The sequence below is a fragment of the Gossypium arboreum genome, chromosome 11 (assembly GCF_025698485.1).
Source record: "Gossypium arboreum isolate Shixiya-1 chromosome 11, ASM2569848v2, whole genome shotgun sequence".
NCBI classification, from domain to species: Eukaryota; Viridiplantae; Streptophyta; class Magnoliopsida; order Malvales; family Malvaceae; genus Gossypium; species Gossypium arboreum.
Window position 1 is genome coordinate 96,724,523 of NC_069080.1, and position 25,531 is coordinate 96,750,053.

At 34.5% G+C, this 25,531-nt stretch overlaps 1 non-coding gene and 1 pseudogene across 1 annotated transcript; one reads left to right on the plus strand and one right to left on the minus strand.

The window, feature by feature from the left end:
* Window positions 1-11,399: 11,399 nt before the first annotated feature.
* On the plus strand, window positions 11,400-11,506 carry LOC128284651 (small nucleolar RNA R71). The gene has a single exon (XR_008275073.1). It is a non-coding gene; the product is annotated as a small nucleolar RNA R71 (small nucleolar RNA).
* A 2,861-nt stretch (window positions 11,507-14,367) lies between these two features.
* Window positions 14,368-25,531, minus strand: part of LOC108471413 (60S ribosomal protein L18a-2-like) — a 41,796-nt pseudogene continuing 30,632 nt past the window's right edge.

Below are 25,531 nucleotides of genomic sequence, written 5' to 3' on the forward strand. Positions count from 1 at the left end.
AATAACTTTTTTATTCAAACTTATTGTCTATATTATTTTAAAAGCTCTAACACATTTTGTATTGTATAACCATTTTTGTAAAATCTAAGATTATATTAAAAAAAGGAAACATAAACAAATACGATGCTGACTGTTACGAGGTAGAATTCAAATTAGAAAAATATGAAATATTTTGGGTGAAACGATGCGTTTAGAAGTAGAGTCATTGCTTTGAAATGGTGTGTTTTGTTTTAGTGAAAATGGTGCGTTGCGTGCCTAGGTTAGGACTTTAATGAAATGGTGCACGGTGATAACGAAATTAGCTAGCAATTGTAACTAACTTTTTCCATGACTATTTTCTCTTTCTTTTTAAGCTTTAGCTGTAAGGGGTGGGTGGTTATCAAATATGTGAACAAAGAAAATTTCAGTAAAAGTTTTCTTCTCTTCTTTTCTTATTCTTTCCTTCTGCTCTTTTCTGTTATTTTCCTTCAGTTTTCTAGGTCGTATCAAAGTTATCAGAGCTTTTACAATCCCATCCATGGCTGGTGATGGCCTCTCCACCCATTTGCAAAAAGAGGTCAATGTGATGCAGCAGGAGATCTCTAAGATCCAAGAAGAGTTGGTTCAATTGGACACTAAAATGGACATCAAGTTTCAGGAGTTCAAAGACGAGTTTAAAAGGGATCTTCAAACTTTACTTGGACAATATTTTGGGTCACCTAATGCTGGAGTTACTGGCAAGAGGAAAGGAGTTATGAGGGGAGCACCTCCTGGCTTTGCTCCTAAAGATTTTGTTGCTCCAATCCCTGGTCAAGTTCCAGCTGCGTTAAGTACTCTTCCATTTGTTGATATGAGCAATGTTCATTTGTAAAATAATTCCCCTGAGTGCCCAAAATTCGATGGCACTGATTTCAGAGGATGGTGGGCTAAGTTAGAACAATTCTTTAAAGCTAAGGAAATCCCTTAGACAACCAAGGTTCGTAAGGTGATGTTGAATTTGGAGGGTCGAGCTTTGGACTAGCACTATTTCTACTCCCAAAAGAAAGGTGGCCTACTTATTGTTAAGCTTTGGCCTGCAATGCAACATGCAAACCAACATTAGAGCTGAACCAAATGAAGCAGAATCATTTTGTTTATTTGTAACTTGATTTGGTTGCTTTGTAATTTAACTTTTAAGTTAGTAGGATTTGGTCAAGATTTGAATGTGATAGCTGGTATGTCAGCTACATTTTGTTTGTAATTTAGCTAAGCTTTTGGCAAGCATTTATTGTAACATATATACTTTTGCTGGATGAAATAAATGTATGAGAAAATTCATTTTCTTCCTCAACAATTTGTTTTTGCTTCTGTTTTAGTTGTTCTTTCTTGCAATTCTCAAGTCTTTGAAGCTCAAGCTTCTTTCATACTTTATTCGGGTTTATTACTTTTTTGCTCTATTTTCAAACAGAGCTTCATACTTCATCTGGATTACTTGGTTCTGTTTTTCTTCCTGTGTGAAAAAATCCAACAAATGGTATCAAGAGCCTGTCATATTTGAGGGCTTCTGTTGTTGGTGTCTTTTTTTGTGGAGAAAAATTAAAGAGAAAAGAAGGAGAAGTATTTTTTTGTTGGTCTATTTGTTTGCTGCAAAGATGAGCTTTACGCCATCACCTCCACCTGTGTTTGCTGGAGAAAACTACCACATCTGGGTAGTAAAGATGAAGACATATCTCCAAGCAGACGACTTGTGGAATATTGTAGAAAATGATGTTGAACCACCTCTATTGAAGGCCAATCCCACCATTGCACAGATAAGGCAACGTAGTGAAGATTGTGCCAAGAAGCACAAGGCTATGGCTTGTCTGCAAAATGGAGTATCCGATGTGATTTTTACTAGGATAATGGCTTGTGACTCGCCAAAGCAAGCATGAGAGAAGCTAAAGGAGGAGTTTATGGGGTCAGACAAAACAAGACAGCAGCAACTGATCAACCTTAGGAGAGACTTTGAGAACTTGAAGATGAGGGAGTTAGAGACTATCAAGCATTACTCTGATAGGATAATGGCCATAGTCAACAACATTAAGCTCCTTGGTGATGATTTCGGTTAGAGCAGAGTTGTTGAAAAAGTCATTACAACTCTCCCTGAATTTGAGTCAAAGATATCTTCATTGGAGGACTCAAGGGATTTATCAGCCATCTCACTGTCTGAGTTGGTAAATTCCTTGTATGTACTTGAGCAAAGGAGGGCCAATAGGCAGGAAGAGCATCTTGAAGGAGCTTTCCAAGCAAAGGTCAAAGAAAACTCAGGTTCAAGTCAGAAAAGGAAGAAACCTTGGCTCGATAAAAGGGAGAAATCAAAGAGAGATACTGGTAAGAAGAGGTTTCCACCATGCATTCACTTTAAAAAGACCACACACTTGGAGAAATTTTGCTAGTATAGGCCAGATGTCTAGTGTAGGAAATGTAAATAGTTTGGTCATGTTGAGAAACTGTGCAAGACCAAAGGAAGGGCTCAAACTCAGTAGCAAAACCAAACTCAAACTGCTGAGGATGTTCAAACTTAGGAAGAGCATGTTTTCTCTGCATCTTGTTATGCAACCTCAAGAAAAATCAGCAAGAACTGGTTAGTTGATGTGGTTGTTCTCACCATATGGCATCAGATGAAAGACTATTCAAGAATCTTGACAGAAGGTTTACTTCCAAAGTCAGAGTTGGAAATGGAAACCTTATTGAGGTTAGAGGCAAATGAGATGCAGTGATCAGCACATATTCAAGTAACAAAGTTCTTTCTGATGTACTTTATGTGCCTGACATAGATCAAAACTTGCTTAGTGTTGGTCAGCTACTTGGGAAAGGTTATTCACTAGTTTTCAAGATAACTCATGTGTTGTTGAGGATTCGTTTGTTCAAGTACTGGTTACAGTGGCTATGACTGATAGGTGTTTTATGCTAGATGTAAATCAGCTAGAGAAGAAGGCCTATACTAATACTGCTGACTTAGCTAGTTTATGGCACAAAAGGTTAGGCCATGTCAGTTACAAATCACTTGGTTTGCTGGATAGATTGAATTTGGTTGAAAACATGTCCAAAATTGAGGTCAGTGATGACGTTTGTGAAGTTTGCCAGCTTGTTAAGCAGGCAAGACTGCCTTTTCCAGTTAATAAGGCATGGAGAGCTCGAGGTAAGCTCAAATTAGTTCACACTGACATTTGTAGACTAATGAAGTCTTCCTCCTTAAATGACAGCAAGTATTTTATGCTGTTCATTGATGATTTCAGTAGATTTTGCTGGGTTTATTTTTTAAAACAAAAGTCAGAAGTATTTGAAGCATTCAGCAAATTTAAAGCCTTAGTTGAGAATCAATCAGGCTACAAGATCAAGGCTTTGAGATCAGATAATGGTGCTGAGTATTTGTCTGAGAAGTTTTAGAAGCTGTGTGAGTAAGCTGGAATTCATTATTAGCTAACAACAGTCTATACTCCTCAACAAAATAGAGTATGAAAGGAAGAATCGAACAGTGTTTGATATGGCTAGATGTTTATTGTTTAAGAGCAAGCTGCCTAGCAAATTCTGGGCCGAAGCTGTCAATACCTCAGTGTATCTGCTCAACAGGCTTCCTACTACTGTTGTAAAGGAAAATACTCCTTTTGAAGCTTGGCATGATCTCAAACCAATAGTGTCACACCTAAAGGTGTTTGGTTGTATTTGCTACACTCTTATACTAGCTGAAAAGAGAACCAAACTAGACAAAAGATCTGTACCTGGGATCTTTGTTGGTTACAGCAGCACTAATAAGGGCTACGAGGTATATAATCCTTCAACAAAGAAGATTTTGGTGAGTAGAGATGTTAGATTTGATGAAGAGAAGATTTGGAGCTAGAATGATGCAGATGCAAGGTTGATTGAAGAAGATCAGCTGGACAGCAGTTTGGGACTAGCTGAAGAAGGGCCAGTTGATGATAATTTTGATGAAGCACTTGTGAGAAGGACAATGACTATTGCTGATATCTACTAAAGATATGATGTTGCAATAGTTGAACCTTCATATTTTGAAGAGGCTACTAGGGACAAATGTTGGAAGAAGGCCATGGAAGCTGAATTGGAAATGATCCATACGAATGACACTTGGGAATTGGTTAACAGACCTGATCATAAGAAAGTCATAGGTGTCAAGTGGGTGTTTAGAGTCAAATACAATGCTGATGGTTCATTGAACAAGCACAAGGAAAGGTTCGTCGTGAAAGGCTATAGTCAGTAATATGGCATAGATTTCATGGAGACATTTGCTCCAGTAGCAAGGTTAGACACAAGTAAACTTCTATTTGCCTTAGCTGCACAGAAACAATAGAGAATTCACTAGCTCGATGTCAAGTCAGCATTCTTAAATTGCTTCATAAAGGAATAGATTTTTATTGAACAGGTAGAAGGGTTCAAGGTTCATGGTGAAGAGGACAAAGTTTACAGGCTGAAAAAGGCCTTGTATGGTTTGAAGCAGGCACCAAGTGCTTGCTATGATAGGGTTGATGAATACCTGTCTAGGCTCGGATTTGAAAAAAAGTGTTAGTGAACCTACGCATTTTATAAAGAAGTCAGAAAATGAAACTCTTTTGATTGTCTCACTTTATGTGGATGACTTCCTTGTAACTGGAAGCAAGAGAGAGCTGATCGATGAGTTCAAAGTGTAAATGCAAGAAGTTTTTGAAATGACAGATTTGGGGGTTATGACACACTTCCTTGGGATGAAAGTGAACCAATCTAGTCAAGGCATCTTCATTAGCCAACATGCCTTTGCTTTGAAGATTCTCAATAGATTTTGCATGTCAAAATGTAAAACAGTCAGCACACCAGTAGCTCAATAGGAGAATCTGACTAGTAGTGGGAATCAAGAGAGAGTTGATGAGAAGGAATATCGAAGCTTGGTAGGTTGTTTGCTTTACTTAACAGATACTTGGCCTGATATTATGTATGTTGTTAGCTTACTGTCCAGATTTATGCATTGCTACAATGTTGTTCATTTCAAAGTAGCTAAGAGAGTTCTCAGATATGTGAAGGGAGCTTTGAATTATGGAGTGAATTTTGAGAAGGAAAAAGAGCTCAAACTGATAGGGTATTCTGATAGTGATTGGGCAGGGTCCATTAATGACATGAAAATCACCTCTAGATACTTTTTTACTCTTGGCTCAGGAGTTTTTTGTTGGAGCTCAAAGAAGCAACAAACTGTTACTCAATCAACAATTGACGTAGAGTACATTGCAACTGATATAGCTGTTAATCAAGCCATTTGGCTTAGAAAGCTACTGTTGTGATTTAAATAAAGAACAGAATCAAGCTGCTAAGATCAGAGTTGATAATCAGCCAACATTGCTATAGCTAAAAATCCTATTTTTCATGGCAAGACCAAACATTTTAATATTAAATTTCATTTTGTTCGAGAGGTTGAACAATCGAGAGAGGTAAATCTGGTTTATTGCAGCTCAGAAAATCAGTTTGCTGATATTTTAACCAAGTCTCTCGGTGCTACACGATTTGATGCTTTAAGAAGAAAGATTGGAGTTTGTTGCATATAGTCCAATGAGGATGTTAAGCTTTGGCCTGCAAAGCAACATGCAAACCAGCATTAGAGCTAAACCAAATGAAGCAGAATCATTTTGTTTATTTGTAACTTGATTTGGTTGCTTTGTAATTTAACTTTTAAGTTAGTAGGATTTGGTCAAGATTTGAATGTGATAGCTGGTATGTCAGCTACATTTTGTTTGTAATTTTAGCTAAGCCTTTGACAAGCATTTATGGGAGCAGTTATGTTAGGTAACTGTCATTTTTATTGTAACATATATACTTTTGCTGGATGAAATGAAATGTATGAGAAAATTCATTTTCTTCCTCAACAATTTGTTTTTGCTTCTGTTTTAGTTATTCTTTCTTGCAATTCTCAAGTCTTTGAAGCTCAAACTTCTTTCATACTTTATCTGGATTTATTACTTTGTTGCTCTATTTTTTGACAGAGTTTCATACTTCATTCAGATTACTTGGTTCTGTTTTTCTTCCTGTGTGAAAAAACCCAACACATATGTTAACTTAGCCAGTCTATGCTAGGAACTTACAAGAGGAGTTTGGATCCAGTTTCTTTTGTGATCTTATAAATGAATTGATTAGTTTGAAGTAGCAAGGTATGGTTGAACATTATCATGATGTTTTTGTTAGCTTACTTAACCAATTGTATCTTCCTGAATTGTATGCTCTTAGCATTTTTATGAGTAAATTGAAGGTTGAGATTGGCCAATACCTCAAACTGTTTCAACCATCATCTTTGGTATAAGGGTTCTAATTGGCTAGGAAAGTTGAGGGAATTCTTTCACATTCTCCTAAGAGGACCCTGGATCCTTTGAACAACTCACCTAGATCCTATTTCAATCCCTCTATTGTATCGAGCCATTCCTTAACACCTGTGAGATCTGTTCCTACTTCTCAGATGCCATCTGTTCTTACTTTTCAGATGCCATCTGTGTCTACTTTTCAGATGCCATCTGTGTCTAGTGCTCCTGCCAGTAAGCCTACCTCCAAGACCATCTCACCCAATGTGATGGTTGAACGTAAATAGAAGGGTCTTTGCTTTTGGTGTGGAGCCAAGTACCATATAGGACACAAGTGAGTTAAGTCTCAGTTGTATCAATTTTTTCTTGAGCCTATGTCTGATAGTAAGGTGGAGGACTTCCAAGAGTACTTTGACTAGTTAGAAAAGGCTGCCTGTAAGGAGAGCCCACCTAAGTCTCCCATTATCTTCTTACATGCTATTACTGGTTCAAAATGCCATAACACTATGAGGGTAGCAGCTCAAGTGAGGTCTGTTTGGGATATTATCTTGATAAACTCACGCACTACTCATAATTTCATATATGCCAAATTGGTGCACAAGTTGTCACTTCCTATGTTGTAACGGGATCAATTGAAGTTCACTATAGCAAATGGAAACTATTTATTTACCAGGGGAGTGTGCATGGGTGTTAGATAAAAAGTCCAAGGTTCTCAGTTCAATACAGATTTCATGGTGACTCCATTCAGAGGGTGTGATATGGTGTTGGGAGTTCAGTGGTTGTTAGATTTAGGAGATATCATTTGGAATTTTGGCTCTTTAACCATACAATTTTTTGTTAAGGGAGAACCATATATTATTCATTGAATTGTCCCTGGTTCAATAGCTAAGGAGAGTATTGGTTCTACTTACAAGTGCTTTGCTGCTATTGGTCAAGAATTGAACCCTGTGCCTTGGTGATAAGCTCTCCTACTCAAATTGTTCTTTCAACAGAAGTGTCTACTTCCAATGATCAATAACTTCAATGCTTGTTGGATAAATTTATTGATGTCTTCCAAACATCAAGGGGATTGTCACCACCTCAGATGCAATACCATAAAATTCCTTTGAAAGATGAGAGAGCTGTGGTTAAAATTCGACCCTACAAATATCGTATTGTCCAAAAAGGGGAGATGAAAAAGATGATACATGAGATGCTACAATGTGGAATAATCAGGGACAATAATAGCTCATTTACTTCTTCGATTGTGATGATAAAAAAGAAATTTGAAAGTTGGAGGTTATGTGTTGATTATAGGCAACTCAATCAGTATACCATCAAAGATAAGTTTCCCATCCCTATAATTGAGGAATTGCTGGATGAGTTGGGAGAGGCTAAGGTATTCTCCAAGCTGGATTTAAGATCTGGTTACCACTAGATCAGAATGTGGGAGTCAAATGTACATAAAACAGTTTTCAAGACCCATGAGGGGCATTATGAGTTTTTGGTAATGCCCTTTGGCCTCACCAATGCTCCTTCCAGTTTCCAAGCTCTTATTAACTCAGTCTTCTTGGTGAGGAGATCAGTGTTGGTATTTTTTGATGATATTCTAGTGTACTCGAACTCTTAGGTAAAACACTTGCAGCATTTGTAGAAAGTTCTTCTTATTTTGAAAAACCAACAACTGTTTGCCAAGAGAAGTAAGTGTTGTTTTTGCTCTTCACAAATTAAGTAACTGGGGCATGTAATACATAATGGGACAGTATCCATGGATAATTCCAAATTTAAATATGTCTTCCAAGGGCCTATTCCACAATCTGTCAAGGAATTGAGGAGTTTCCTGGGACTTTCATGATATTATAGAAGGTTTATTAGGCAATATGCCTCTTTGGCTAAGCCTTTGATAGATTTGCTGAAAAAGAATGGTTGGAGTTGGACTAATCAAACTACTGCAGCATTTCATGCTTTAAAAGATGCCTTATATTTAGCACCAGTGTTAATGTTCCCAAATTTTTCACTTGAGTTCACTGTGGATACAAATGCTAGTGGTTTTGGGTTGGGCTAGTTTTACAGCAACCAGATAGACTAGTGGCCTTTTTCAGTAAGGCTTTGGGAGCAAGGCATCGATCATTCTCCATTTATAAGAAGGAGATGTTAGTTTTCCTTTTCGCTATTAGGAAATGGCACGTTTACTAGTTGAAAGGTACTTCAAGATCAAAACTGATCTCCAAAGTTTAAAGTTCTTGTCTAATCAAGTGGCCATAACTCCTTTCTAGTAAAAGTAGGTAGCTAAGATGATAGGAAATGCTTTTGAGGTCATTTATAGGAAAGGAATCAACAATAGAGTGGTAGATACTCTTTCCAGGCAACCACAACTTAAGCAATGACAATTGTTTTAGTTATCCAACAGCTACGTTATCTCCAGTCTGTTGATGAGGGTGCAACAATCTTACCAAGAAGATGATAAAATTGCTCAAATAAAGTACCTTAGCCAAATTACTCAAACAAATATTATAAGTGTTACAAAAAATAGAAAAATCATCCATGAAAACCTCAACAAAATTTTCAACCGTATCAGTTAATATTGCCATCATGTATCGTTGAAATGTTGCAGGTGCATTGCATAAACCAAAAGGCATTCACCTAAAAGCAAACATACCATATGAACAAGTAAAGGTTGTTTTATGTTGGTCCTCTAGAACTACAACTATTTGGTTATATCTCGAATAACCATCTAAAAAATAACAGTCGATCTAAAAGGCAACAGAAAATTGTCCTTCCGAGTGGCTTTATTCAATTTTCTGTAATCAATATAGATTCTCCAACCAGTAACATTTCTCGTTGGAATCAACTCGTTATGCTCATTTTCAACAATCGTGATTCCACCTTTTTTGGCACACACTACACTAGACTTACCTACGAACTATCTGAAATAAGATAGATGATTCCTGCATCTAACCATTTAATCACTTTCTTTCTCACAACTTCTTTCATAATAGGATTGAGCCTCCTTTGCCCATTAATTCGAGCTTTTTCACCTTTTTCTAAAATAATTTTATACATGAAAAAAGAAGGGCTTATACCTTGAATATCAGTTATGGTCCAACCAATTACTTCCTTAAATTTCTTTAGAACAGTAATTCGTTGCTCCTCTTAATCGTTTGTCAGTTCTGCTGAAATAATCACCAGTAAAGTAGAACAGTTACCTAAACAAACGTATTTCAAATGGGAAGGAAGTACCTTTAGTTTGAGTTTAGGTGGTTCTTCAATTGACAACTTGGGTGGCATAAATTCTCTGACTTCTAACTCTAACGGTTCAAACCGTGTGGATTTAATAAAATTTGTCAGATTGGCTTCCATCAAAGCCATGTTTTCTTCACCTTCTTCATCCTCCAAAGGGTCAAGATATAAGGCTTTCTCTAAGGATCTTCTTCAAAATTACTTTCCATAGAAACCAAGGTTTCTATCTCTTCCATAATTGAACACTCTTCTGCCAGATCAGGAAATTTCATCACTTTAAGAATGTTAAAGGTTACCTGATTATCTTGAATTCGTATGGTGAGTTCACCTTTCTGCACATCAATTAACGTTCTTCCAATTGCTAAGAAAGGTCTCTCAAGGATGATCGTCATTTCCTTATCTATTTCAAATTCTAAGACAATGAAATTAGCAGGAAAAATAAATTTATCGACTCTTACCAAAACATTCTCGATTTTTCCTTCGTGATATGCTAAAGATCAATTCGTTAGTTGAAGCATTAAAGTTGTAGGTCTTACTTCACCTATCCCTAGAATCTTGAAAATAGACTTAGGCATCAAGTTGATACTCGCTCTTAAATCACACAAAGCTTTACCACAGTAAGATTTATCAATGTTATAGGGTATAGTAAAGCTTCCTGGGTCTTTCAATTTAGGTGGCAGTTTGTTCTGCAAAAATGCACTGCACTCATTTGTCAAGGCAACAGTCTCATACTCACTTAGTCGTTTCTTCTTGGACAGTATATCCTTCATAAACTTCACATAATTCAGCATTTGTTCTAAAGCCTCCACCAACAGAATATTGATGTGTAACTGCTTCAGAACATCCAAAAACTTCTTGAATTGCACATCCTGTGTTTGTGTTGCTGCAATCTTTGCGGATATAGAGGTGATGGAATTTTCAGTTGAAAATGATAACTCCCTGGGTAAGTAAATCTGCATCCAAAGAAGATGTTAAAATATCTTAATTCATTAAGTTAGTATCTACCTTGTCAGTCTTTGCAGATTCTGACTCTTTTGGTGTAGGAATTTTAACAGTTGGTTGATTCTTCTCAACGGGCTTATCTTCAACATCAATCAATCGGGTTTCAAAATTTTACCACTTTGCAATGCCATTGTCTTGATATGTTCTTTACCCAAATTTCTTGGATTCTTAGTATCACTCAGTAAAGTTCCTTGCGGTCTATTACGAAGCTCCATAACTAACTGACCCATTTGGTTTTCCAAATTTTTCAATGTTGCTGCTTGGCTTTAGATCAAAGCGTCATTCTTTGCCATGTACGCTTTCAACAAGTTCTCCAAACTGTTTGATGCCTTAGCTTGAGTTGGTTTTGGAGCTTGTTGTTTAAACCCTTGAGATTGGTCGGGTCTATGCTGCAATAGGTTGTTGTTCTATCCATTTCCTTGGTTGCTCCAAGAAAAGTTAGGATGATTATGCCATGAAGGATTGTAGAAGTTGGACTGGGGTCCTTTTCCACTCTTATTTTGATGTTGGTTCCCCATATAGTACACTGACTTGGGATTTGATGGACAATTCTTAAAAGAATGACCTTCCCTATAGTGCACACAAGAAACTACTTCAAGCAAACTTGGTGGCTGAGCTGCAAAATTATTAGCACTATTTGCGGTAAACTGTTTTAACATAGAGGAAATAGACGATACCTGAGCCGATAAAGAAGTACGGGCGTCAACTTCATGAACTCCGGCTATACGTCTTCCTGAAGCTGTTCGATTTGTCGGCCATTGATAGTTAGTACTCGTGATCCTCTAAATGATCTCATAAGCCTCATTATAAGACTTAGACAAAATTACATCATTCGCAGAAGCATCTATCATCAATCTTGTTTGTGCATTGAGACCATTATAGAATGTCTCCAACTGGATACAATGAGGAATCCCATGATGATGACACTTACGAAGTAACTCCTTGAATCGCTCCCAAGCCTCATACAAAGACTCGTCATCCAATTGTTGGAACGTTGTGATCTCGTTCCTGAACTTAGCATTTTTGCTAGGTGGCAAATACTTAACCAAAAATCTCTCTGCTAATTCTTGCCATGTAGATATGGAACTTGGTGACAATGAATTAAACCATGCTTGTGCTCGATCTTGTAACGAGTATGGAAATAACTTTAACCTCAGTGCGTCTTCAGTCACACTAGCTATCTTGAATGGATCACTCACCTTCATAAACAATCGAAGGTGGAGGTGTGGATCTTCCGTAAGCATACCACTGAATCGGCCCACGTTTGAAGCGTTTGAAACATCACTAGTTTCAATTCAAATTGGGTTGCCTCAATATTTGGCCTTCTAATTCCTGGATTTAATATAATGAAAAGTGGCATAGCATATTATCTCATGCATCAATCCCTATTATTGGCAATGAGGATGGGGTTTCATACACGATCGACTTCATTACCTTGGTCTTGATTCTGATTTCCAAGGTCTATCTTGACTTGTCTTTAAGCTGCTCGTTCACGTCTTCTTTGTCTGAAAGTTGGATCAATTTTAGGGTCTACAAGGAGTAAATCGATAATTCGACTATGCTCATAAACATCTGAAAAGAAAATCACAAAATTAAAAAGAATAAGTTAGTAATGTTAGAAATAAACCAAATTGGAAGTAAATAATTTCACAAAAAAAAGACTATGGAAACAATTAACAATACCCGACAAAGGGGCCAAAACTTGTAACGATTAGGTTTGTGCAAGTGTACACAGTCGTTATCAAGTAATAAGTAAGTATCAAGTTATCGTTTCCACAGGGATTGTATTTATCTTAAATCACTTAATTGTAAAATTATACTAACAACTTGGTAAATAAAAACACAATATGGTTGAGAAGTGATGATAAAAATTAAACTAAATGCAATGATCCCTAATGCAAATTATCCTAAGTATGCAAACTATATGAATGAAATAGATTTTAGCAAAATTAAAAAAAAATTGCAACAATTATAACATAAATAAACTAGGACAATTACTTTAATTAAACTCAATTTATTATCAACATGTTTAATAACATTCGGGAAAACATTCCATGGCAACTTGATCTTTCATGAGTTTGGAAACCACATTAGGTCCTTTCGGAATCCTTTACTTAGTAAATATGTATTTTAGTGATCCTTATTTACTAAGGGTTTCTTAGCATTCGTGTGAGTTAACAGGGATGTGTTAGGTTTGAAATAGTTTAATCATACAAATCTAAAAAATTATGTAGATAACAGAGCTTGGTTAGAGTTGTTATGCAACTTGCAATTTAATCAGGTTAGGATCTAAATTGAGCATGCACATTTCAATTCTTTTTCCACTAGCCGTTTTCTGGTTAGGATCACTCAGCTAATTCAGGTGTATTTCAATCACGTATGAACGAAATACAAACTTGATTTTAATTGAAAACATGATCGATTGAGGCACAAACATTATAAGCATGAATCAAATAAATATTATTTAATCAAAGCAATCATCTTAGCTTAAATAAAATTAAGCTAAAATTGTTGTAAACAAGAACAAAGAACACATAGCAAACATTTTTAGATTAAATTAAAGAAAAGAAAGATTAAACCCAAATCAAAGTGGCTGTCACCCAAGACTTTGATTGATGAGGCTCCTTCACTTTGCTCCTTTGCTAGTAGCTCTCCAAGGTGGCCGACCAAGGGCTCTTTAAGAGGATTTAATTGCTAAAATCTCTATGAAGAGATGATTCTAGGTGTGGGAAATGGAAAATGCTAAAGAGAATTAAGAGAGAAGAGAGAATGATGATGGTTGAGGGATGATGAATAAGGGAATGAAGGGGTCTTATTTATAGGTGAACAGATGTGGGTAGTTTGCTAAAAATAGCTAGGTTTAGTCTCTTCAAACTTCTTCCATGAGTGACCGACCACAATTATTGGAATTTGAGCTGATTTTTACTTGATTTTTATGCAATTTAATTGTCATAATAACTTAGGACTAAGAGTCAGTCAAATGTAAATCTTTGGACAAATCTCTAATTTCTTTAACAATGCAAGGACCTTGTGTAATTAAACCAAAAGGTGGTTTAAGGGGACCGCCATGTGTACCCGAATTTGGGTTGACTTGGTCTTCAATTTGGGCTCCATTTGTTTGCCAGTAAAATATTTTTCAGAAAATAATTTTTGGAAAATATTTACTTTTCTAGAAATGATTTACTTTTCTGGTGTTTGGATGAATCCGTGTAAAATATTTTCTGTTGTTTGGCGATTTCAAAATATTTCATAAAAGCTATTTTAAATTAAACAAATATATATTTAAGAATTTATTATATTTTCATTGTTTAATTGAGTTTATTATATATATATTAATAAATTTATATTTAATATCAAGCATATACAAGTTGCCAAGTTCTTATATTTACTCTAAAAAGTTAGACAAAAAAATTTTACATCATTATATAGGAACCATTGCCATGTTTTTGGATTTAACTTGGACAAAACAAAAATTCAATCCTTAAAACAAAAATAATTACTTAGTTTAAACCCGAATGTAAGAACAATTGCCTAACTTAGTGGACCAATAATAAATTCAAGCCCCAATGTAGTAACAGTTACCAAATTCAAGTCTCCAAAAAATGATACACCATCAAATTTATTAGAAAACTTGTGAAATCAAGCCAGCAATTTCTTTTACTAAGGCATCCTAGTTGCATTTGAGAAACAAAAACCCTAGCCAATAAAGTTCAAACTTTGCAAACCAGCTCATCGAAGTAAACAAAATGTGATAGTAAATTAAAGAAAATTCAACTTCAACCAGTCAGATGTGGCCTAGGCTTCTCAAATGAAAAGCAATATCCAATCAGCAAACTGAAAGATGTTCACCACCAAAAATTTTGGAACTGTAAACCACACCAACTCTCTTTTCATTGCAATGAGAGAACTTACATAAACAAGTTAGGCTTTGATGCCTTGTAAGTGGTCTTCAGCTTCCTAGAAGGCGGCTTTACCTTCTTGAACACCAATGGGTACTTGATTTTGGAGTTGTGGAAATTCTTGTGTGCTATCTCTCTTGCATAGCTTAGCTGGGATAGTTGCAATCTTGATAATCAGGATACATGGGAACCGGACTCTGTGGCGAGAAGCCATCTCAGTGTACATCTGTTCAAAAGCTCCATTTAGAGTAGTGTCATGGTATTCCTTGTACATGTTATGATAACTAGTATGGCTTAGGTAGTAGAGCCATATACCATAATTCATGTTCTTGGTAGGGTTCTTCTCAAATATCTGCAGAGAAATTTAATTTAGATACCAGACATTAAAATGAATATCAGAGAATGCATCAGAAATTGTGTTGCCATGGGTGTGTAGATGATCAATATGCAATCACTAACTACATCATTTTTTTCCTGGATAAGGATTCCACCACATAGCCAGTAAATGAATTCTGGTCAGCAAGAAAACAAAAGAGATAGGGATAAAAAAAGAAAACCTAAATCATCCAATTTTAATTCCAGGATTTGCTTTTCAAATTTAGTCTTACATATGAAACCCCAAAAAAGCTATGTGACCAAATAAATCATTTAATGCAATCACAATTAACAAAGCAATTTTCTAAAATGAAGTCGGTAAGAAAGCCTTACAATTAGATATTTCTTAGCTATCTATGTTCCCTGTTGCTCTCAAGAAAAATTTAAAGATCTTAAGAACACAATCTCCAGTGAAATTGAAGTGTAATGAGCTAAACATTGGCAATCCCACACAAAGTAGCTTTAGACATTAATCAACATACGCTAGCTATAAAAAAGAATGCAAAGGATGCATTTCTTATTCAAATTTCCACACATTATCCCACAATAAATCACTTGATATAGAATGGATTATTAAAGGAATAACACTAAGAATTTACCTCATTGATGGCAAGGACTTGACCATTGCTCTTCTTAACCCAACATACGCATCCAGTGCAAGGGGAAAAGGGAAAAGCTTTAAGCAGAAGACAAACAAATTTTAATAAAGCATAAAAAAAGCTGAATGATGTAAAACCCATAAACAAATAGAGCATAAAAAAACGCATAGAAAAGGAAGAAGAAGATTCTTCAACAGACAGATGAAATATAGAAAATAAAAAAGCATAAAAAACTTACCTTGATTGAGATACTAGATGAAGAAGGAGAATGAAGATAAAGAACGGAACAAGGAGAAAGAATATGGTGAGAGTGGAGGAAGATTTTTTAGAATATGGTGAGAGTGGAGGAAGATTTTTTGGAAAATGTCTTACTGAAATAAAATTTGTAAGACATTTTCCCTAAATTTACTGTGTTTTGGAAAATATTCTCCCTATGTAAAACATTTTCAAGCAAACAAACACCTTAAAATCAGGAAAACATTTTTCGAAAAATATTTTCCTAGCAAACAAACAGACCCTTGGATGATTTTGGCAATCCAACAGCGCTATCAGACCTGTCCAAAATAAATCAATAAGTTAAAAAACCAAAGAATAAAATTTATCCAATTTAAATAATTAATTACAACCAAATTATTAATGAAATATTTAAAATAAATTATTAAATATAATTTTATATTTTATTATTTAATTTAATCATGCATAGCCCATTTTATGTCTTAAAAATATAATATGTTCAAATAAATCTAAAATAAGCCATTTTATGTATGAAACCTTTATAATAAAGAATAAAATCACATTTTAATAATTTCTATATCCTAATTTCATATTTTCACATATTTCATTAATTTATTAAACAGTTACTTAGTTTTAACAACGAATTTAAGTAAAAGGTGACAAATTACATAGGAAAAATCCTATATATTTTTCAGTTCATAGTGGCTCCTCAAACAATGGACTTTCTCGGGTAAACCTGTTACCGCGGTTGGATTAGTATTCATTGCTTGATGATTGTGCTTGAGTAACTGCTTCGGATTTGGATGTGTTTCAAATTGAGTGCTGGAGTTTGGGTCATAAATGACTTGCAAAGAAAATAAAAATAAAATAAAAATAAAAATTAAAAAAATTTAAAATCGTAACTATAGGTCCTAATGTTCATACTTATCTTATTAATTGTAAAAAAATTATTTTCAAAATTGATTGTCGAAACCTCCCCGGCAACGACACCAACAACTTGACCGCCTATAAACATGTTATTGTTTATTGTTAAATATCACACAAAAATATATAAGAATTAAAATGGTTGTGTCTACAAGTGCATGGGTCAAATGGTAATATAGTTCAATACAACATAATACTTTGAAAGTATCCCGAGGATTGTACATGAGGATAGAATTAATTATAAAAATGTTTTTTTACAATAATAAGTCTAAATAGTACTAATTAATTCCTATATTACGATGAACCATAAAATAAATTGATGAGATAAAAATAAATATTGAAAATAAATAAGAAAAATAAAAAAGATGACTTAAAATCAATAAACCAATCAGAAAGATTAACTTGCTTCTAGGTTTGTCACTAACTTCAAATTAGTGTTTTAAGGAGGATTAGCTACTGATTAACCAATTATTACCTCCCAACTTCTAATTAACTAATCGATTGGTTAATACTCGCTTAACTCTCGACCTTACTTTCTCAATTAGGATAAACTATGATTTACTTGGTTCGAATTAATTTCTTGACCTCGTGTAGCCTATGATAACTTTCTAGGTTTTTCAATCCTAGCGGTTTAAGCACACATAACTCATACTAAATAATCCTTTTAGGGAACCCTAAATCTTCTGTTAATCACATCCCCATCCACTTATTAATCTCCCTAAGGAATTTAGCCACTCATGTTATTCATAATCTCAGTCTCGATCAAATAAATCATGTGAAGAACACGACCAATTCGAGAAAGAAAAGAGATTTGAATAATCATGGATTTAATGTCGAATAGGGAACGAGGTAGCAAATCAATTGATTGGAATAAAGAAATAAATCAAATGCAAGAACAAGTAAACTGCAATAATTTAATTAAACAAATTAATTCCTGAATCAAAACTAAATTCACGAGGAAAAACAAAAGAGTTATGAAAAGTCAAAAGGAAAAGATAAAGCTGTCAACAAATAGCTTGGAGTTTTCGGTTTGTATTTCTACAATTTTAATTAATTAAATTCTTGCAGAATTTCATTATACAACATGGAAAGATATGGAGGTAAGTTGGGATTGATTAGATGATTTGTATTAGCATGAAAATTTTGATTTTCGAAATGAGGGACTAAATTGAAAATAGTATAAACTCACGAAAATGTGAAATTGAATTTGAATTGGACTGACTCATGCTATCATATGAATGAAACGATTACTTTATTGATGAATTGAATATGATAAATTTTGAATTGACTATAATTGGAAGTTGAATGGTTATTACTCTATTAACTGTTCGGGCAGAGCCATATATAATTGACATGCCATAGGATAGATTGAGTATGGGTTACTTCGACTTTGAATCGATGAGTGTTGGGCGTATTTTTACTTTGGTTATACTGATGAGTGCTGGTTGCAATTTATTTACTTTGGAATTCTCTAATGAGGCACTGGGTGCCAAATTGGTGTGTTGGTTGGATTCGCGTATTTTTTCGATTCTGAGTTAGGTTAATAGGGACTTAAAATGTAAAATCTAGAAATGGTAATTGAAATGGCTATTATTTAGAGATACTACGTGAATCGGATTGTAAATTGGAAGATTGACATGATTATAGACGAATCGAACAATTCATTCCAGAATAAGATATGTCAATATGTATGCTCCTAACTTAATCATTGATTCATGTTAAATTGAAATCTATAGCATAATTAATACATTTTAGCTATACGTGTTGCATATGTTAAGGTGACATTGTTATGGAATTGCATATGTTAGCTTATGTTACAATTGTAACAGCCCTAAAGTGACCCTAGTCGGAAAGCGGTTTCGGGACCGCTAAACCGAGTCACCAAATTATTTGAATATGATAATTATTGTCTAAAATATGTGAATATGAATGTGTGAAAGTTCTAAGCTTCGATTTAGTTAATTGCATGTGAATTTAGTCAATAGGACTTATGTGTGACACTTTTGAAATGTGATAGGTTAATCTATAAGGATCTATTAGTGCATGTAATCAAAGGGGTGGACTTGCATGTCAATTTCCCCATTTAATTAGTAGTGGCCGGCCATGACAATAAGGGTGGGCAAAATGTGATGGGTAAAACATGTCATAAACATGTTGTGTTAATGCTTTATGTTAGAAATGATAAAATAAGGAGCATGGTAATAAAATAATGAAAAGGAAAATGATGAAGAAAAAAAAGTTCTCATGTTGTTGAACTTGGCGAATAGAAGAAAGAAAAGAAGGAAAGAGCTTGGAGAAAATCGGCTATGGTGGTTCACTAGACTAAGGTATGTTGATGTTGTTCCATGAGATTCATGCATAGTTTTAGTTGTTAGCTTGAGTTCTACCTAGCCCATGGTTTAAATCTTTGCTATGAGATGGAGATGGTATTCGGCCATGGGTGTTGTCTTCTTGGTTGGTGTTTGATGTTGTGGTGATGAGGCATGAAGATGAGCTAAGTTTTGGCTAAGGTGGACTTGTGTTGATGTCATTTGCATGCTAAGTGTGAAGCTTTGTAGTGATACATGTAATGGTGATTGATGACTCTTGGATTTTCTTTTTAGCATTTTGAGTTAGACATTAAGTTCTTTGTTTAACCCATGACCAAAATTGAAATGGTATGGTGTCTTGATGCATTCGGCCATGGTAGGAAGTAGATGAAAATTGGTAGTAAGGTGAAGTGCAAATGTTAGTATTTGATTACTAGTGTATATATGTGTATTAGCCGAGTTTTGAACTTGAAACAAATCGGTATGTAGTCAATACAAGTAACCATATTTGTAGGAAGTATTAAGCATATAATCGGCCTCAGAATGGACATGCATATTCGGCCACATGAGGTAGATGTGTTGCATGTATTCGGTTAGAGGCAAGCATATTGATGCTTTTATCTTGGCTTAGATAATCGGCTAAAAGAGAGTGTGGGCTAAAATGTTGAGTTGATTCATGATTTCGTATATATGTGACTCTAATGTCTAATGTATATATGGGTTAAGTACCTTGAGTTTCTCTTTTTGATGTTCAAATGATTAAATCAATTTATTTGTTAAATCAAGCTCAAGAGCAAAGGGGAACTAAATCCGATAAAGGGAAGGAAAAAGTGATCGAATAGCCGTCGAAATCGTTCGACAACATCTGAGGTAAGTTTTCGAGTAATGAAACTTAGTTTACGATTTGATTAAGTCATGACGTATAATCATAACAAATATACGGTGATATACTGACTCTACTTGAATTATATGTTGAGTTAATTAGTCTATACGTATGATGGGTAGCCGCATGTGCATAGAGATCATGTCATAAAGCAAACCAAATCATGCTGTTTGTATGTGGCTATTGAGTCGAAAATGGGAATGCTTAATAATTGACTTGTGTTTGAATTCTAGTTATGAAAATGAAATAAAGATGTATCATGATTTACTGATATGTGCATGAATATTCGGATGATAATTCCGGGCTAAGTCCCGAAGGCATTTGTGCTAGTGACTAATTCCGGGCTAAGTCCCGAAGGCATTTGTGCTAGTGACTAATTCCGGGCTAAGTCCCGAAGGCATGTGTGCTAGTGACTAATTCCGGGCTAAGTCCCGAAGGCATTTGTGCGAGTTACTATATCTGGGCTAAGTCCCGAAGATATTTGTGTGAACTACTATATCCGGGCTAAGTCCCGAAGGCATTTGAGCGAGTGGCTATATCCGGTTAAAGCCCGAAGGTACTTGGTTTGGGAATGAGCGATCTTGCTGTAATAATTTCAATTAATATGCTCGTAAAATCCCAACGATGAGGTATGTTTCGTATATGCATTGGATTAGTTGATTCCTTTTAAATAGTATCCGCTCAGTCGATTAATGAGCTTCCGACTTTTGGTTAAGTTGATTTCTTATGTATGAATATAAGGGTTGGTAATGTGAAGTAGGTATGATTTTGAGAATGTGTGTATATGAAATTATCCGTTTAGTCATATGAATGCTATACTTCAATTGTGCCTAATTTCATTGCTCAAAACTTACTAAGCATTAAATGCTTACTCCGTTTCTCTGATTTTCTGCTTTATAGATTTTGGTTCGTCACCATCGGACTCGGGATTGTCGAAGTCAAGTCGTCCACACTATCAAAGCCCTTTTGGTACACTTTTGGTTGAACTCTGAAAATGGCATGTATAGGACTACCCTTTTGTTGTTGGTCATGTACCCTTTGGTTTTGTATAAATTTGGATAGCCATGCGAAAATGGCTTATATATACTTTGAGCATAGCATTATAATCGTTTTGTATGTTGTTCTTTGAGAGGTATGGAAACGTTTGGTAACGATTAGCCATTGGAATGGTTAATCATGATCATTTTGGTGCTTTGTATGACAAATTCTAGTTGATTCATGGAAAACTATGAAATAGGTAAAGTTTACCTTAAAAATAGATGCTGACGGCAGCAGTGGTGTGGATTTGAAAAATCACTAAAAATAGTAGGAATGGAATTAAATAGTGAATAAATTATGTAATCGAACCTTGATGAATGTACTTTCATATGGAAGAAACGAAATGATCATATGAGTCGTATTTTGAGAGATATTTAAGTTTTCGTGAAACAGGGCCAGAGTGATTTCTGGATCCCCTGATCTAACTTTGGAAATTCACTATATATTAACCAGAGATAATTAGAGGTCATGCCATATATATATAGATTCCTTTTTGAGTCTAGTTTCGTTAGAAACAAACGGAAAAAGTAATGAAGCCCTGTACAGGAAGATATATAAGTCGTAATGCATGAAGGTCAGAGCAGTCGAACCCTGAAACAGGGGAGACTTTAACTAATAAACTGTACTAATTGGCTCGACCAAAAATTCTAGAAAAAAAATTTGTAGATGGATATATAAGTCTAGTTTCAGATAAAATTTACGAAACTAGTTTTCGAGTTTTGGAACTCAAGATATGATTTTTAAGGTAACAGTGACGCAGTTAGCCAGCTTGTCTGGAAATTTTTAAAATGGACTGTGAAAATAAATGAAATAAGTCCGTAAATACCTCGTGTTCGACTCCGGCAACGGTCTCGGGTACGGGGTGTTACAACAATTGTTGTTTGAATTGTAAAAATACCACTGAGTCTATTACTCAGTGTACAGTTTTGTTTTTCATACATAGGTTAGGTTAATATGAGATCCTGAGTACCGACATTAGCATCGAGACGCAACCCTAGACTGAACAATGTTGGTGAAGTTCTTTGCTAATTGAATGGCATGTACCTAGTAGAGTCATTTTATATTTTGTATGTTTGGAATAGTTGACTTGAGAGTTGACAAATGTAAATACTTATGTGTACGCAATGTTGGTATTGAAATATGGTATGCTAAGTTGATGCATATTTACAAATGGTATGTTTTGGATATTGGATACGTTTCATATAAGACATGTGGATTGGTATGGAAATGTGGTAATATTGGTTAATGTCTTATTGATGTTGGCATGTTTTGATGATTATTTGAAAGTTATATAGGTATGTGTTTAAGTACTTAGGGATATGGATTGATATAAATATGCTAATATGTAGTTTGTAATATCCTATACCCAGCCCAGTCGTCAAGCCCAAGAATAGGATGCTACACCACGTCTCCTACTTGTATTTATCACAAACCGTCACATTGTTACACATGGATTATTTTTTTCTTTTAATATAATAGCATTCATATGAAACGTAAGTCATTCACACTCTAAGGAAGTTGAATCATGCTAAACATTCATTGAATAATCATAAAATAAGCATTAAACATGCATTAAGACCACTTATCAATTTTTTTCAAAACTGTTACATAGGTATTGATACTGATAGAGTGGTATCAATAGCTCTCTCAAGTGGTAATGATATTGCTTGGAAAATTGACACTGAATTAGCTTACTGTTTCTCGTCTTAAAAACCCAACTTACAAAAAATATCGATACCACTAAAAAAGTATCGATAATTTACCACGAGTATCAATACTCGTGGAAAAATATTAATACCAACTAGCGAAATTGGCTTCCTGCACTTCAAAAAGTATAAAATTTTAAACTATTTATATATAAATTCTTTCTAAATTTTATTATTACAACACAACGAAATCAATAGAAGTAAAAATCTGTTGGCAGCTATTCATATTTTGGTTGGGTTCACCCATTAGGTTGAGCTCCACATGCCAAGGAAACCATAGCCGACGTTTTGACCTTTGATGATATATATATATACAGCCAAAAGTAACCCCATCCTGTTTTGATTTTGATTTTCATCCTCATAACAAAAACTATTGTTCCTTCATTCTTTATTGATCATACATACTGATATCGATATGGTAACGGTTTGTTTTGGTGTATAGTTTCGAGTTTATCGTTATTGTTTAAAAATATTTTATATGTGTATGTAAAAAGTATTTATAAATACGAAATAATGAGGTTAAATAAGTCTCAAACATAAAACGCTCATCAAAAATGAAATTTTGTTGAAGTAATAAGGAAAAGATTTTAAAAACAGAACATATATCATCACATAGATCATCCCAAACTGGTTCTAAACATAATGCATCAATTATCTCATATAATAAACACTAAAATGTCTCAAATAATAGTCCCAAATGTCATATTTAAAGTCCAGAAATTACCAAGCATAATAGTCATGCAAATCACCAAAAATCATAACAAAACCAACATAACATCTACCACGCTACCTTTTATTCCTAAAACAAAAATAATTATAATAAAACCTACAAATCAAACAATTAGAGACCATACCGAGACCACACTGCTCACACCTATACTACTTATCTACAGTGGTTAAAGAGGAGTGGATGAACTTAACAAGCTCAGTGAATGCTTAAAACAACCACTAAGCAAACAACTCATTATGCATCGACTAAGTAGACATGTCACATATTCATAATGTAATTAACTCTATTATCATATTTCACACATTTAATCATCTTCCATTTATACTATTACGAAATCATCATGTAATAGTCCGCTTTTAGTGATATCGAAACAGTGACTTCGAGACCACAAATTTAACAAGTAAATTATTGTTTTATTATAATTTTAATGTTTACGAGATTTTACTAAGGTCGTATTAAAATTTCATTAAGAAATTTTGATGTTTGCATGGTTAATTAAGAGAAAAGGGTTAAATCGTATAAAGTTGAGTTCTATTAGTTAAAAAGGTCAAATGGATATGAAACCTTAAACTAAAGGACTTGAATGGTAATTAGACCAATTGAGGTGATAGTGGATGTTTATGGACATGGTTTGGAAGAAATTATTAAAGTTTTTAAAGGATAAAATAGTAATTAGGTAAATTAAGCTTAAACTAAATAAAACAAAATTGTTTCATCTTCCGCATTCAACACCCTGAACTAATTTTAGCTATTAAAGGAGGAGGAGAATTTGACCACGCTTAATTCTTCTCGCATGGTATGCATTAAAGCTCTGTTTTTAATGATTTTTATGTTTTTGAGTTTATTTTAGCTTAATCTAGCTAGCTTGGGAATCAATTTTTGAAACTATTAAAGGTTAAGGGTTATGCCATGAATGTTCTTGAATAGTTTTTTATGTTAAATGGTAGATTATGAATCTTTGTTGAGAAATAAACAAGTTTTGTAAAGTGATTTTTGATGAAATTTACATTTAAGGATTGGTTTGTAAAAATAGTAGAGATTCATGTTAAATTTATGGAATGAAAGAAAGTCCATAAAGAATTCGGTTAGCCTGTAGAAGGATTAAAATGATTAGATTTCAAATTATGAGCTTAAGGACTAAATTGTGAAAAGTTAAAATGTTCGAGAAAAATGTTAATTTTGCATAAATATGAAATGTGGTTTAAATTGAATACTAAAAGTATTAAATCGATTGGAATTGTCTATTTAGATCAAGATAAACTATGTATAGGCCTAGATCGAGGCAAAACAAAAGCTTTGGATTAGCTCGATTTAACTTTTACGCCCCTAGTCATCGAGGCAAGTTCGTATGAACAGTTATCATATTAAAGCTATTTAAATTGTATGTCATTATGCTAATTATAATGTGAATTGATTGATGTATAAAAAAATGAATTCTATGACGGTTATCGAGTCCTGGTTGAACCTTAAGAGTTCGTAGGATACAAATGACGTGTCATTAGGGATTTCATGTTTCGAGTGCTAGTCTTGAATGTCCTACCGATGGCTGAGGTCTTGCATTTGTTGCGGATACTCCACAACTCGTGTGAGCAGCATCGTGTAGCTTATATTTTGACCCACAACTCGTGTGAGCAGGCCCATTTCACAGATTGTGTGAGCATAGATGTAAAGAAAAGGTTACGGTTGTGACAGCCCAAAATTGACCCTAGTCGGGAAGTGGTTTCGGGACCGCTAAACCGAGTCACCGAAATGTTGGAACGTAATATTTATTGTCTAGAATATGTGAATATGAATGTGTGAAAATTTCATGTTTGGATTTTTCTTAATTGTAGATGAATTTTTGTGATTAGGACTTATGTGAGAAAACTTAGAAATGTGCTGGGCAAATGTAAGTGGCCTATTAGTGCATGTAATCAAAGGGGTGGACTTGCATGTCAAATTCCCCTTTGATATTAGCTAATGGCCGGCCATGACAAGAGTGATGGGCAAGGGAAACATGTTTCCAACATGTTAGGCTAGTGATGTATGTAGGAAACAATAAAATAGAAAGCTAGTAGTAAAGAAATAAAAAAAAAAAAAAAGAATGGTGAATGTCCCCCTCATTGCCGTGAGTTGAGGAAGAGGAAAGAAAAATCCTTGTTGTTCATCCATTCTCATTTTTGTTACAATTACCATGACTTGAGAAGAAGAAGGAGTGTTCATATTTTCTTTCTTTTGCAATTGTTGTAACTAGAAGAAGAAGAGGAAGCAATAATAGAGAAATACAATGGAGCAAATCAAATAGGTGATTTCCATCTTGGAGGAATTTTCGGTCAGTTCTTTGCAAATATTTTATATTTCTTCC